This window comes from Cupressus sempervirens, chromosome 3 (assembly GCF_028749045.1).
Source record: "Cupressus sempervirens isolate cs-2001-9-10 chromosome 3, ASM2874904v1, whole genome shotgun sequence".
In the NCBI taxonomy this organism is placed as follows: Eukaryota; Viridiplantae; Streptophyta; class Pinopsida; order Cupressales; family Cupressaceae; genus Cupressus; species Cupressus sempervirens.
In genome coordinates, this window is record NC_143120.1 from 267,991,369 (window position 1) to 268,004,543 (window position 13,175).

The 13,175-nt window shown below is 32.8% G+C and overlaps 1 pseudogene; it reads left to right on the forward strand.

Annotated features, from left to right (window-relative positions):
- LOC149565937 (uncharacterized) overlaps nt 1–13,175 on the forward strand; it is a 289,704-nt pseudogene that overhangs the window by 136,288 nt on the left and 140,241 nt on the right.

Here is a 13,175-nt window from a genome sequence, read left to right on the forward strand (position 1 = left end):
AATGATTGAATCAGTGGTGCAAATTGACTTCATTAAATAACTTGAGTTTAGTGGATCAATTTGAAAATTTAGTTGTATGAAAATGAATTTTTTTTTAGTTGGACCCACTTTGGGGGCTCGACTAATTGCATCAAACTAAATAGAAAGGTGGGGGATAAAATTATTTTAACAAGGGCACATTCTGTGGAGCATAATCGAATTATGAGTAAGAAGGAAAGACATTATAATTAGAGAAAATGTGGTTATAAATGTGTCATCTTTCTAATTAAATGAAATACCAGCTTTAAGGGAGTTCATAACCTAAGCATTCCTCTCACATTAACAAGCACCTGATATATCTAAAATAATGTCACGAGGAGGATATACATATTTCAAAGATAATGATATTTTAGAGACAAGGATGATGGAAGCAAAGACCACCATAAAAATTTGGATAGGGATATTTCTATAGAGAAGCCTAAAAATAGAGGCAAACACTTAAATGACATGGATATAGTAGTGGAATAGCACAAGGAGAGTGATGAAATGGTAGATGTTGTTAGAGATTGGGGAAACAAAGAACATTCAAGAGACATACGAAATAGAGAACCCAAAAAAGGTCATGATGATGCCAAAGGCCGAGGTAAAGATGATTCTAAAGATTGTGATGAATCTAGAAATAGAGCAAGAGATAAGCATAAGAACATTGAGAAGGATTTTGAGACATACAAAGATGATAAGGTGCAGCATAGGAAAAGAGATGATGTTAGGGAATGGGACCGGTACAAGGAAAAAAATATCAGAGAAACAGATCAACATTCTAAAACTGAGTCCGAGACATCAAGTTTTTACAATGATAGAGATGAAAAGGAGCAAGATCACTATCAGGATGGGGATGATAGAAGTGGTAGAAAGGGACAAGAAAATGAACGCAGAAGTGAGAAAGTTTCTAGAAGTGTAAGAAATAGAAAACATCAATATGATCTATATTATAAAGATGGCAGAAAATGTTAGCCCATCAATGAGAATGCAAGGTAGACAAAAGGGAAGAGCACTCTTTTGGTTGATGATAAGAAGTCAGATAAAAGCACAAATAAATTGCTTGAAGCCCAAGGATTGTCAAAATCAGTTAGCTCAATTGCTACAAAGGCAGAGGTTGCTCATGATCTAAACACGGTAAGGCTATTTGTAACCAAAGCGACTAAACTAGGTGGTGCCAAGCATAATAGGAGTATTAGTCCATATGGTGGCCAGGGCTATAGTCGTGGAGACCTATGAATGGAGACAGAACGACAGGGTAGATCTACAATTGAACATAGGTGTAGGAAATTGGCTGGGGAGAGGTCGTTTGAAGAGGTAAAAGGGAGGAAAATACAGAAGGACACCTCCACAATTATCTAGAGAACCTACAAGCAAGGAAGGCCCACGTCTTGGTAGAAAGGAGAGTCCTAACTTAGAGAATCCACACAAAAGAACAAAGGAAACCATGAAAAATTTTTTTTCCCACATGATTGCCACAGGGGGAATTTAAATGTTTAAATACTAAAACACACATTGCATGATGTCTATAAGACATGGGCTTTTGGAAGTTGTGGCTTGCATAGTGGAGCCCAACATGGCCATGTGGAGGTGAAGTCAACATTTTTTACTTGAGAGAACATTCGTCAGAAAAGGGTGAAGTTTCTGGTGGTCACCATGTCGCCATCAAAAAATGGGAGGGTCTAACCGATGATGACATGGTGACCTCTCAGAAAAGTTTAAAATCTAGCAGGGGTTGTGGGGCCATTCAGAGTTGTGGGAGCCACTCAAAATCTGATGTGTAGCACTAATTGAATGGCCAAGGGAGATATAAGGGGATTTTTTTTTTAAATAATGAATATCTTATTTCAATTTTCTCCAAAATTTGAAAATTTGGTTTAAAATGTGATTTTCTATAATTTAGACCATAGAATTTTTTTTTAAACATTTCACATCAAATCCTTTTAACTATTCATCTCATAGAAGGAGCTTGATTCTTTAAATGGCCACTACAAGGGTTATTTTCATCCAAAATATCAAGTATCATATACTGTTGGAAAGGTCTTGAGACGAGGAATCCAAATATGGAATCAGATTTTGAGTAGGTCTTCACTGGTTCAAGTTATAGGCAAAAATGTGAAAATTGGGCCTTCTCAGTGAAATTGGTGAAAATTAAAAATACAGTTATAGGCTTGGTAAAAATACATGGTTAAAGGTCTATTGGGTTAGTTTTGAGAATATTATGCCATTCTGGTATAATTTGGCTCCAATTTTCAGTTGTGAGGAATATTTGTTTTCCAGCTATGATGAATTTCAGGATTGAAGTTGGAGTCATGATTGAAGAATCAGATCTTTTTGGAATAAAAGAGGAAATGGAAAATATCTCTTGGTTAGGATTGAATTCTTTGGTCCTAATATGTATTTTCTCTCATTCATTTTAGGGGTTGTTGGGGAAAAGTGGGGAGTTGGAAATTGAAAAAAAAATCTAGAATGAAAACATTTAGTAGAAATGGTTTATGGAATTGATGAAGTTTGGATGGATAGTATCTGGGATGTGTTGGTTCCAAACCTTGAAGCTATGTTTTGGCTATGATACCCCCTTCCCATCCCATCAATTTCTCATTGCCATCATTTTCTCTCTTTAATGGCAACATATGTGTATTGTATAATTTGGTTTATTTGGTATTTTGTGAGTTAATTTCATGCATTTTCATGTATTATTTCAAGGAAATAAATACAAAGAAAAATAGGTGTTGAGTTTCATTTTAAATCTTGTCTCCTTTCTCAATGATTTGTAATGTTTTATGATCTTTGAACAAAGAGCCTAGATCATAGTTGCAGTTCGTTAAGGCTGTATGTTGTTTCATTGTTGCTTATAATTCAAGGTGTTATGTAAATGCTTCGGGGATACCAGGTAAGAATGAGATTTAGATTGAACATTGATATCCAATTTACAAGATAAACGGATAGCTCTAGAGTCTTGAGTTAATATATGTGTCGTAGATGTCGAAAATGCATGAGAGAGATTTGTGAATTGCCTAATGGATGAGGCACTGATCAGCTACATGATCATTAGTTTATTGTCTATACTTGATTTTCATCCACTTTCCCCACCCACATAAAATCAAATCAAATTCAAATCATCTTTATATTTTATGTTTGAAGATCTAAAATAGGATTCCCTCACTCGGCTTATGAATTGCATTATCTTGCATTTAGCTATTGTAGATCTATGTTATTGCATGAGTCAATAGGAGAAATAAGGGTTTAATCTACTTTGTTAAGATTTTGGACTATGGTTGCTTGCATTGGTTACATAGTAGGATCTATAGATACTCCCACCTTGGTTTTGTAGAGCCAAAAGTGAAGGAAGCATTGTGCTTCATTATGTTGGTCCAAATCCATTTGGGTATTGTTGAAGACAGGGAAGTAGCTAACCCTTAGAAATTTTCATTTATGTTTCCCTCTGGAAGGTTTTATCACTATGCATTTTAAAACACCAACACATACTCTTTCCTAAGACTTGCATTAATGGTAGGAACATGTTGATGACCAAGACACTTAGGGTCAATTATAAATTTATTTCCATTTTAGGTGGGTGGGATCTGGAAGCTTATTTAGAGGCCCTTGGAGAAGTTAGGGGTTTTTTCCCACTCTCTATTTTTAGAGAAGTCAAATTTTGGAATTGAAGCAACATGAGGGATAAGCTCTTCTCAAACTTTATTTTTGCCATAACATCATGTGAAGGATGGCTACCTCCATTTCCATGGATGATTGTTTATGTTTTCAATAGCTTAAGTATATGTTTGAAACTCTCTTGCATGTGTTTAGTTTATATTTTTTGGTATTATCATGTGAGGGATGGGATTTTGGGTTTGTTTGCAATCTTCTTCATGTTCTTCTCTTTGTTTTGTTGAGGGAATTGTGAAGGGAGTGATGCCACTACTCACCCTCAGATAGGTCAAAAGTGGCCATGTATGGGGGAAGGGATTAGTTGGACTCCATGGTAGTGTAGAGTCTCTTCTCATGGTGAGAAGAGGGAAGATGGCAAGGTGTTATGGGCTCTTTCTTGCCAATGCAAACTAGTCTTGTTTTGGGGTAGATAAGGAGAAATGAGCATGGAATTTGTATGTGCTATTTAGCCTTAGAAGAAGTATGCTTTGTATTTTATTCATTGACATCTCCTACATGGAAGATCAACCTTCACCCCTTGTCATGGGTTCAAGGTAAAACCCATTTGTGATTACCTTGGATGGGTATCTTATGCTATGATCATGTGATTGTGAATTAGTTTTGAATGTCACCTGGTTGGCTATTGTTTCTCCTAGCTCGGTGAGTGGCCCTATTGAGGCCTAGGTTGGGAGGTGAGCTCTCCTTGGTATGCCTTGTGTGTATTTGTAGATTCTTGATGGATTTGAATAAGGGAGAAAACTTGGAATGGATTTCTTGGTGCAATTCTTGAGTCACCCTATGTTAGAGACTTCTTGTTTCATCTTCTTTATTGAAACATGTATATTTGTATTTTTTTAAAAGAGTTGTATATTTATTATGACCTATTGAAGTGTATTCAATATAGTATATTTCACTTTCGGTAAATAAGAATAGAAAATTTTTTATAAACAAGGTGCAAATGATTGTAATAAGATTCAATTTGTTTTCCCTTCAATTCTTACCTTGAAATGCATCTGAATATAAAAGTTTCAAATGTTAATTCAAATCTTAATTTGTCCTTGTGTAATCACAAATTCAATCATGAATGAAAGGGGATTTGGATTAAAGTTATAGTATTTCATTGAGAAATCAAAATGAAAGATGTATAGATTTCCTTAATGTTCTTGATTAAATTCAATGCTTAGAATTGGTATTTTTCTCTACAATTGCATCTAAATTTAATATAGTGTGTTACATGGTAAATCATTATATTAAAATCCTATTTAAATTACATATATGTTACCTATTAATTTATCCTTAGACTTTATAAAATACAAATAGTAATGTTACTATAAAAAAGAAAAAGAAAAAAAAAAGCTTCAAAAACACTCATGTAAACATTTTCAAGTTTCCCCAAAAAAAAATAGCATTGGAAAAATCCAAAAATGTGCATCTACAGAATGCCGGAAATTTTATGGGAGGAAATTAAATTCCCCCCATACAATATTCCATTTTTCAACATTCAATATTATATGTGTTTATAATGTATACTTGCACAAATATTCCCTTTTAATTTATTTTTCAAACAAATGCCTTTATGGCACATAAACACAATATATATTAAAGAAATGCAATATTGGAAGGGATGAGTGGACCCCACACCACCCATCACCCTCAACTCCCTAAGGAATTGTATTAAACAAGTAAAAAAATTAATGTAACTTACATCTCATCTTTAATATACTTACCTTGGTTTCATTATCCAACACCTCCAAACTAAGCAAGACTGTGCACTAGCCTTGAGAAGGCCTTGGGTAGCGTGTGTTAGACCTTGGGCATTTACTTGCACCTTGCAAAAGTGGAAAGGGTATGGTAAGTGGCCAAGTGGTATAGGATAGTTAAGAAGAGTTTAAGGATTGTAAGTTAGGATTAAAGAGTATCTAAGGTAGTATTAGTAAATATGAATGTGGTTTAGGAATTAATAAATATAATTTAATATTTTGATTTTTTTTATTAGTGTTGTGCTGAAAAATTAAATTATTAGTGTTTTTTTTTTTAAATGATGGGTTAGTAGGTAAGTAGGATTAGGTGATGGTTACGTTAGTGTTAGTAATTGTTAATATTGTTTTGTAGTTTAATGTTGTGAATAAGAGATAGTAAATTTAATTTAGTTTTATATTAGGAATTTATTTTTATATTGCATTTTAAATTAAGTATATTATAGTTAGTGGATAATTAAATGGATCTAATTAGTTATAGAAGGGGTCGTGGGTTAGAGTTCAATAGTGTTAGGGAATGTAAACAAAATTGTGTTTTAAGTTTGTATAGTGTTGGTTATAGTTTGATGAACTTGATTTAGATATTTTAATGTTATTAGGATGATGTTTAACAAATAATAATAATTAAATATAGGGGGATTAAGTTATTAATTTGATTAATAGAAGATGTTAATGTTTGAAACTATTATAGATTAAAGTTGACTAGGTAACTTGATAAGATGAGTCGGATTATGTTAGAAGATAAGTTGTATGTCAAAATTAGTTTTATGATGAATATTTAATGTTTTAATTAGGTCTAATAGGTTATGTTAATAACCAAGATCAAGTACTAGGGTAATGGTAGGATATCCTGTAAGTGCAGATTAGTCCTTCTAGTGGATTGAACAAGTATAGTGAAATGTTATTGAAACTTAATTGTTGCCTAGACCTTGTGACTCAAAACTAACCTTATCTTATCATCATCCTTCTACAACATATTTCGAAGTTAGTATGTGTTTGACATAGTTATTGATTCTGTTGATTGGCCAACTTGAGGAGAAGACTGTGAAGAACTGATCAGAGGTGAAGTGTGATTGCTTGAAGGGCTTCCAAGAAAATATGTGATGGAAATTTTAATGAAGGCCAGTTAGTGAATCAATAGATGAGCTACATTGTGATCTGTATTTGCAAAATGAGTTATATTTATCAAATCAACTTGTTGTTACATTCTAACCATTGTATTAGTTAAAAATCCTTTAATCAAGGTTGACCTAATAGTCATTTGTAAATCCTTTAGTCAAGGTGAAATTCTAATGGGATATTCTTAAGACCTCTAACAAGGTCACTCCTAATAGTGTGATTAAATCCTTCAACAAGGTCACACCTAACAAGGTGTATTGAAACCTTTAATAGGGTTGACTCTTAATCGAGATCATTTTAGAAGAGTGAAAAGTTGGTAGCATGTTACTGATGTTTTTTTGCAAATTGGATTTCCATGTGAAATTCTTGTTTTATACTTTTGTGAATTTTGTTTGAGATGTTTTACTATTTAATGTTTCACATTTTGTAATTTAGTTGTTGTCAAACCAGTAAACTACATGTTTATATTGCTACTATTAAGTTGATATAGACACTTAGTAGACTAATGAATAAATATGAGTTGTTAAAAGTGGTTAAAAGTTTATTTGGAACATCTAGACCCATGGACAATTGATTCAATGCTCACCCCCACCCCCCCAATTATTCTAAAATCATCCTAACAATTAGTATTAGAGCATGTGGTGCTTGTAAGTAAAGTTTGAAGGGACTTAAAGATAAAGATCAAGATGTTAAAAAAGGAGGTACACAAGTTGAACAAGGAAAACTTCTCTACATGGAAAAGTTTGATGAAGGTGCACATTGTTGGAATTGGAGATTTAGTTGTATACTACCTAGACCATAACTACATAGAAGTACCATCGCCTATGACATCCTAGTAAATAAAGGAGAAACAAGAACACAATCATGTAATGTTGGAGATTGCATCTGACCTAAGTTACTTAGAGTTTGATGATATAAAGGAATGGACTACTACAAAGAAAATGTGGGACAAACTAGCAAAGATCCATGGTGGGGGAAAGAATGTACTAAGAGCTAAGTCAAAAATCTTGAGAGGTAAGTTTGATGATATGAAGATGAAAGAAGGTGAGAACATTGCATAATATTGTATCTGAATCAAAGAAGTGGTGAATGCAATTAGAGGAGTTGAAAGGAAAAACAATCATGGAATTGTGATCAACAAGGTACTAAGAACCCTACTTCCTATTTATGCTATTAGAGTTTCTGCAATAAAAGAATCAAGGTGTACTCTTGGTAATGATCTGACCTTGGATAGTCTAATGGGAGGCTTACTGCTTGTGAATTGTCAAACTTTAATAATTTTACCACCCCTACTATTAAATCTACTTTCAAGTCACAATTGGTTCTTCATAAGTCTAAGAAGAAGAAAGGATAGTTTGAGGATAGTGATAGTGAATCATCTGATGATGATCTTTAGGATTTTAAAGCATTAATGGCTAGAAGGATACCAAGAGGCAAAGGAATATTCAAAGGTAAACTTCCAATAATATTTTTTTCATGCAATAAAGTTGGTCATATTACTGCAAGATGTATTGATAGGGATGACAAGGATGAAAGGAAAGTCAACAATTACTAAGGAAGAAGAGATGGAAGAGACAACAAAGGATACATAGACTACAAGGGAAAATGTAAGAAATCTTGTTACATTTCTAAAGAAGAAACTGATAGTGATTTTGATAGTCATGATGAAGAAGTTGTTTATGTTGCAATGAAAGATGATTCTGATGAAGATGAGAAACTGCAATTATTTCATATGTGAGCTAAGGTAATCGATGGATAATTGATACTTATTTCTCACATCGCATGACTACTGATAAAAGTAAGTTTGTAACCTTAGAATACTATAAAGGAATTTTTGTTAAGTTTTGTAATAATGCACCATATCTTATGAAAGGTAAATGATCAATACGATTGACTGATAAGATTAGATGTGATAATGTTTATTGGTTTGAAGGACAATTTTTTTTTTTTTGAGTGTAGCACAATTGAACAATTCAAGTTACCGAGTTGAGTTTAAACACAAGAAGTCCAAGATTTATAATGGTTCTAGAGAGCTTATTGGAAGTGGAGAACAAACAAGAGGTAACTTGTTCTACCTAGACTTATCTAATGATACATTCTTGATTGCACAATGTGAAGACATTTGGTTATGGCATAAGAGGCTATGTCATGTGAACTTTGATAATTTGGTAAGCATTAGTAAGATGAAAAGAGTAAGAGGATTACAAAGATCAAAGAAACTCGGTAATGTAATGTGTAAGCAAGATCAACTAGGTAAAATGACAAAGTCTAGTTTCAAGAGAAAGACCTATTCATCTAAGGATATATTGGAGTTAGTTCATACTAACCTTTGTGGACCTACTGGAGTACAATGCTACTATGGAAAAAAATATTTTATTCTAATTGTTGATTATTACTCTAGAATGATGACTGTAATGTTTCATCAAGAAACATCTAATGCATTTCAAATATTTAAGTGGTATTTGGCTAGAGTTGAAAAGGAAACAAGTAACAGATTGAAGTGTCTAAAATCTGATAGAGGAGGTGAATTTATATATGAGGAATTAAACATATTCTATAATGATAGAGGAATCAAGAGGTAGATGTCAGCATTGAGGACTACTCCATATAGTGGTATAGATGAAAGGAGGAATATATCAATCATGGACTATGCTAGGACATTGATGATGGAGAAGAATGTTTCACAAAAGGAATGGAGAGAAGCTATAAGTACAACTATTTGTACCTTGAATTGAGTACAAGTCAAGAAAGGTACAAATGTTACATATTTTGAATTATGGTACGGATATGCACCTAATGTAAAGTACTTCAAATTATTTGGAAGAAAATATTATATACTGAAAGACAAAAGACATAGAAAACTTCATGCTAAAAGTGATGAAGGCATATTCCTAGGATATTACACTAAAAGAAAAACATATAAATTTTTGAATTCTAATACTAACAAAATTGTAGAAAGTGCAAATGTTAGATTTTATGAATATGTAGAGAAAAATAAAGTTGAATGCAAGCAAGAACCTAAAGACTAAATGAATTTTTTATATGTCTATGAGGGAAATCCTAGTACCCTACCTAAGACTGAAAATAAATTTGTCAAGTAGAAGTAACTAATTAGAGCCAAGTTACAACAACAAACTCCTAAGAATTAGGTAGTTGAGTTTGAACATAATGATGTGATAGTTGAACAACTAGAAGAAGAAGCTAAGATGCAAGAAGTGCTACCTAAGGTGAATTTACAAGGTGAACTTGATGAACCATTACACAAAGAAAGAAGAGTGGAGCTTACCCTAGAAAAATATTTAAGAATAAATAATACACTAGATCAAATCATTGGAGGCAAAGATTCATGAGTTATGACAAGAAAAATACTAAGGATTGATACATGCTTATTGTGTGAGTATGAGCCTATATTAGTCAAGGATGCATTCGAGATTGAAGATTAGATTGCAATCATGAATGAAGATATTGAGAAAATAGATAAGAAAAAGACCTAGATATTTGTACCTAGACCAAAGGACAAGAATTTTATTGATACAAAGTGGGTATTCAAAAACAAGATGAATGAGAAAGGTGAAGTCACAAGAAAAAAAAAATAGGACTAGTTTGGAAAGGATATACACAAGAATAAGGAATTGAGTATGGGGAGACATTTGTCCTAGTTTCAAGGTTAGAAGGAATGAGAAATTTTCTTGCATATCCTTCTTACAAATGATTCAAAGTGTATCAGATGGATGTCAAATCTACATTTCTAAATGGAATACTAGAGGAAGAATTCTATATTAAACAACTTGAAGGATTTGTAGATCCAAGCAAGAGAAATATGGTATGTAAGCTACAAAAAGTATTGTATGGATTTAAACAAGCATCTAGAGAATGGTATGAAAGGTTGCACACATATTTGGTGAAGATTGGCTTTGCAAAGACTAATGATAATGGCAATCTATGTTTGAGGACTGAATTTGAAAAAGGGATACTGTTAGCTAAGATATTTATGGATGATATTATATTATAAGGACAAGATTCTATGTAAATCATTTTCTAATGAAACTAAGAAGGAATTTGAGATGTTTATATTTAAAGAGATCAAATTCTTTGTTGGTTTCAAAGTATATCAAATGAAGAAGGGTATATACATCACACAATCTGAGTACATTAAGGAGATATTGAAGACCTCTGGAATGGAAGACTCAAGCATAGTTAGTATACCTATAGTAAACCTATGGCTATTGAACACAAATTTTCAAAGAGTGATGATTCTACTAATGTGAATCAAACCTTGTATAGGTTGCAATATGTTGTTCCTACAAAACCAGACATTGTATTAGTTGTTGGGATTGTTGCTATATTTTTTTGCAAATCCTAAGGAGAATCACATGATGGCTATAAAAAGGATACTAAGATACCTGAAAGGAACATAGGACTATGGTAGCATGAATTTTGATGATACTACTTTGGGAGAGTATCTTAAGAATTGGAGAGTATTGCCATGTTGCATTCATGACTATGTTTTTCATTGATGTCAACATAGCATGGTTTTTGTAAAGACGAGCTGAGTTCCAAACAAAGATCTTAATGATATGAACAATGGTTTAATTGTCTGGTGATGTGCAATTATGTACATGTCTAGAAAAATATCTTGATGAAGTGGTCAAGTGTGCAAAGTCTAAGTTGAAGATGCACGAAAGTTGTACCTAATTGACAAAGAGCAGTTTAGAGATAGAGTATTGGGAAAGTGGTTCTTGATGTTTGTTCGGTATCTTACATCTGAGATGCAGTAAAAAGATGTGTAGTCAAGCAGTGATAGAGGAATGTATGTTGATGAAATCAGCAAGTGCACAAACCCTACTATCACAATTGTGAAGTTTTATATGGACTATGAGCTGACAATGCTATTGTAATTGTAATTAATTAATTATCTTATTATAATTAATTGGGAAAGCCTTAAGGCTGACTCAAGGAATTATTTTGAAGATATGGTATAAAGGAAAGATGTTTTCCTTGTTTGTAATGTATTCACTGTTTTATGAAGTGCAAAGTGTGAAAAGGAGCAGAGTGTTTGGTAAATGCATCTAAGTGATCCAAGGGATTATTGGATGCGAGTTATATGGTTTGGTTACAAGATCAAAAGGAGTAGAGGTTCAGTTCATAGGATAGAGGAAGAGGAAAGAAGTACATTTCATTTCTATTATTCTACAAGGAATAATATAGAGATCATTTGGATAGTGGGTTCATTAGTCTTGCCCTTGATGTTGTTTGGGTATTGGGTCTAGCTATCTTGCACAAATCCTAATAGGGTTGGAATCTCCTAACAAGGATTCAAAGTCTCCTAATAGGGACTCATATGTATTGAATGCATTCATAGACTCCTAACAAGGTCCATCCTCTAACAAGGAAAATTTTTATTAGTACATCATCTTATGGGTACCATCCCCACCAGACTTTTCCTTCTGATCAAGGGTTTTCCTAGTTAACATATTTGGTGCTATTGTGTATGAGTATCTTGTTGTGGTTTCAATTTATATTGTTCATATGGTTAAGTTTGTTTAAGGTTGATAATAGTAATAATAGTTGGATAACTAATTCACCCCTCCTGCCCCTCTTAGTTATATTAGTGGACTATATGTTCTAACAAACTATGGATTGTATTACAATAAAAATGATAATTTTGAGATTAAAGTGTATATAGAGGTAGATTGGGCAATAAATATTGATGATAGAAAAAATAGAAGTGGCAGAGCTTTATTTTTAGGAAAGAGATTAGTTTTGTGGACAAGAAATAAATTATGCTCACTTCAGAAGAGTGAAAATTGGTAGCATGTTATTAGTGGTGCTTTCCAAATTGGATTTCCATGTTAAATCCTAGTGTTATACTTGTGTGAATTTGGTTTGAGATGTTTTATTGTTTAATGTTTTACATTCTACAAGTTAGTTGCTATTGAACTGATGAGTTGCATGTTACTTTTATTGTTACTATTAAACAAATATAGAGACCAAGTGGACTAATGAATTAGTCTAAGTTGTTAAAAAATTATTTGGAACATCTAGATTTTCCTCAGGAAGCATGCCAGTTCTCTACCAAAATTGGCTTGACTTGCATACCTAAAAATCTTGATTTAGTGCCCAAAATCTTGATTTGTGTACCCAAAAAATCTTGATTTTCGTACAAAAATCATAGAATTGTCACCTCAGGAAATGTGCAAAAAATATGAATTTTAGAAAAAATCTCATTTTGCATGCTAAAATTCAAAAAAATCGTTGCCTCAAGAAATGTGCCAAAAATCTCAATTTTTTAAAATCTCGATTTGTGTGCCAAAAAATTTGAAAATTGCCATCTCAGGAAATGTGCCAAAAAAAAGAAAATTCTCACCTCAAAAAGTGTGCCAAATCTTGGGGAATTTTTAACTTCAAATTCCAACTGTGTCCAAATTGGAAATTTTTTATATAAAAATAGGGGTTTGGGGCACTTTGAGCTCAATAGTGATGTCTGTTTGAGCTCAAAGTGACCCAGAAATTAGTGAACCCCCAAATTCAATACAAAATAACTCTAAAAAATGAAACCCTCTAAAAGAAAAAAAGAAAAATCTGAAAGCCAAGTCAAACTTCTCATAAATAGAATAGGGCATGACAATC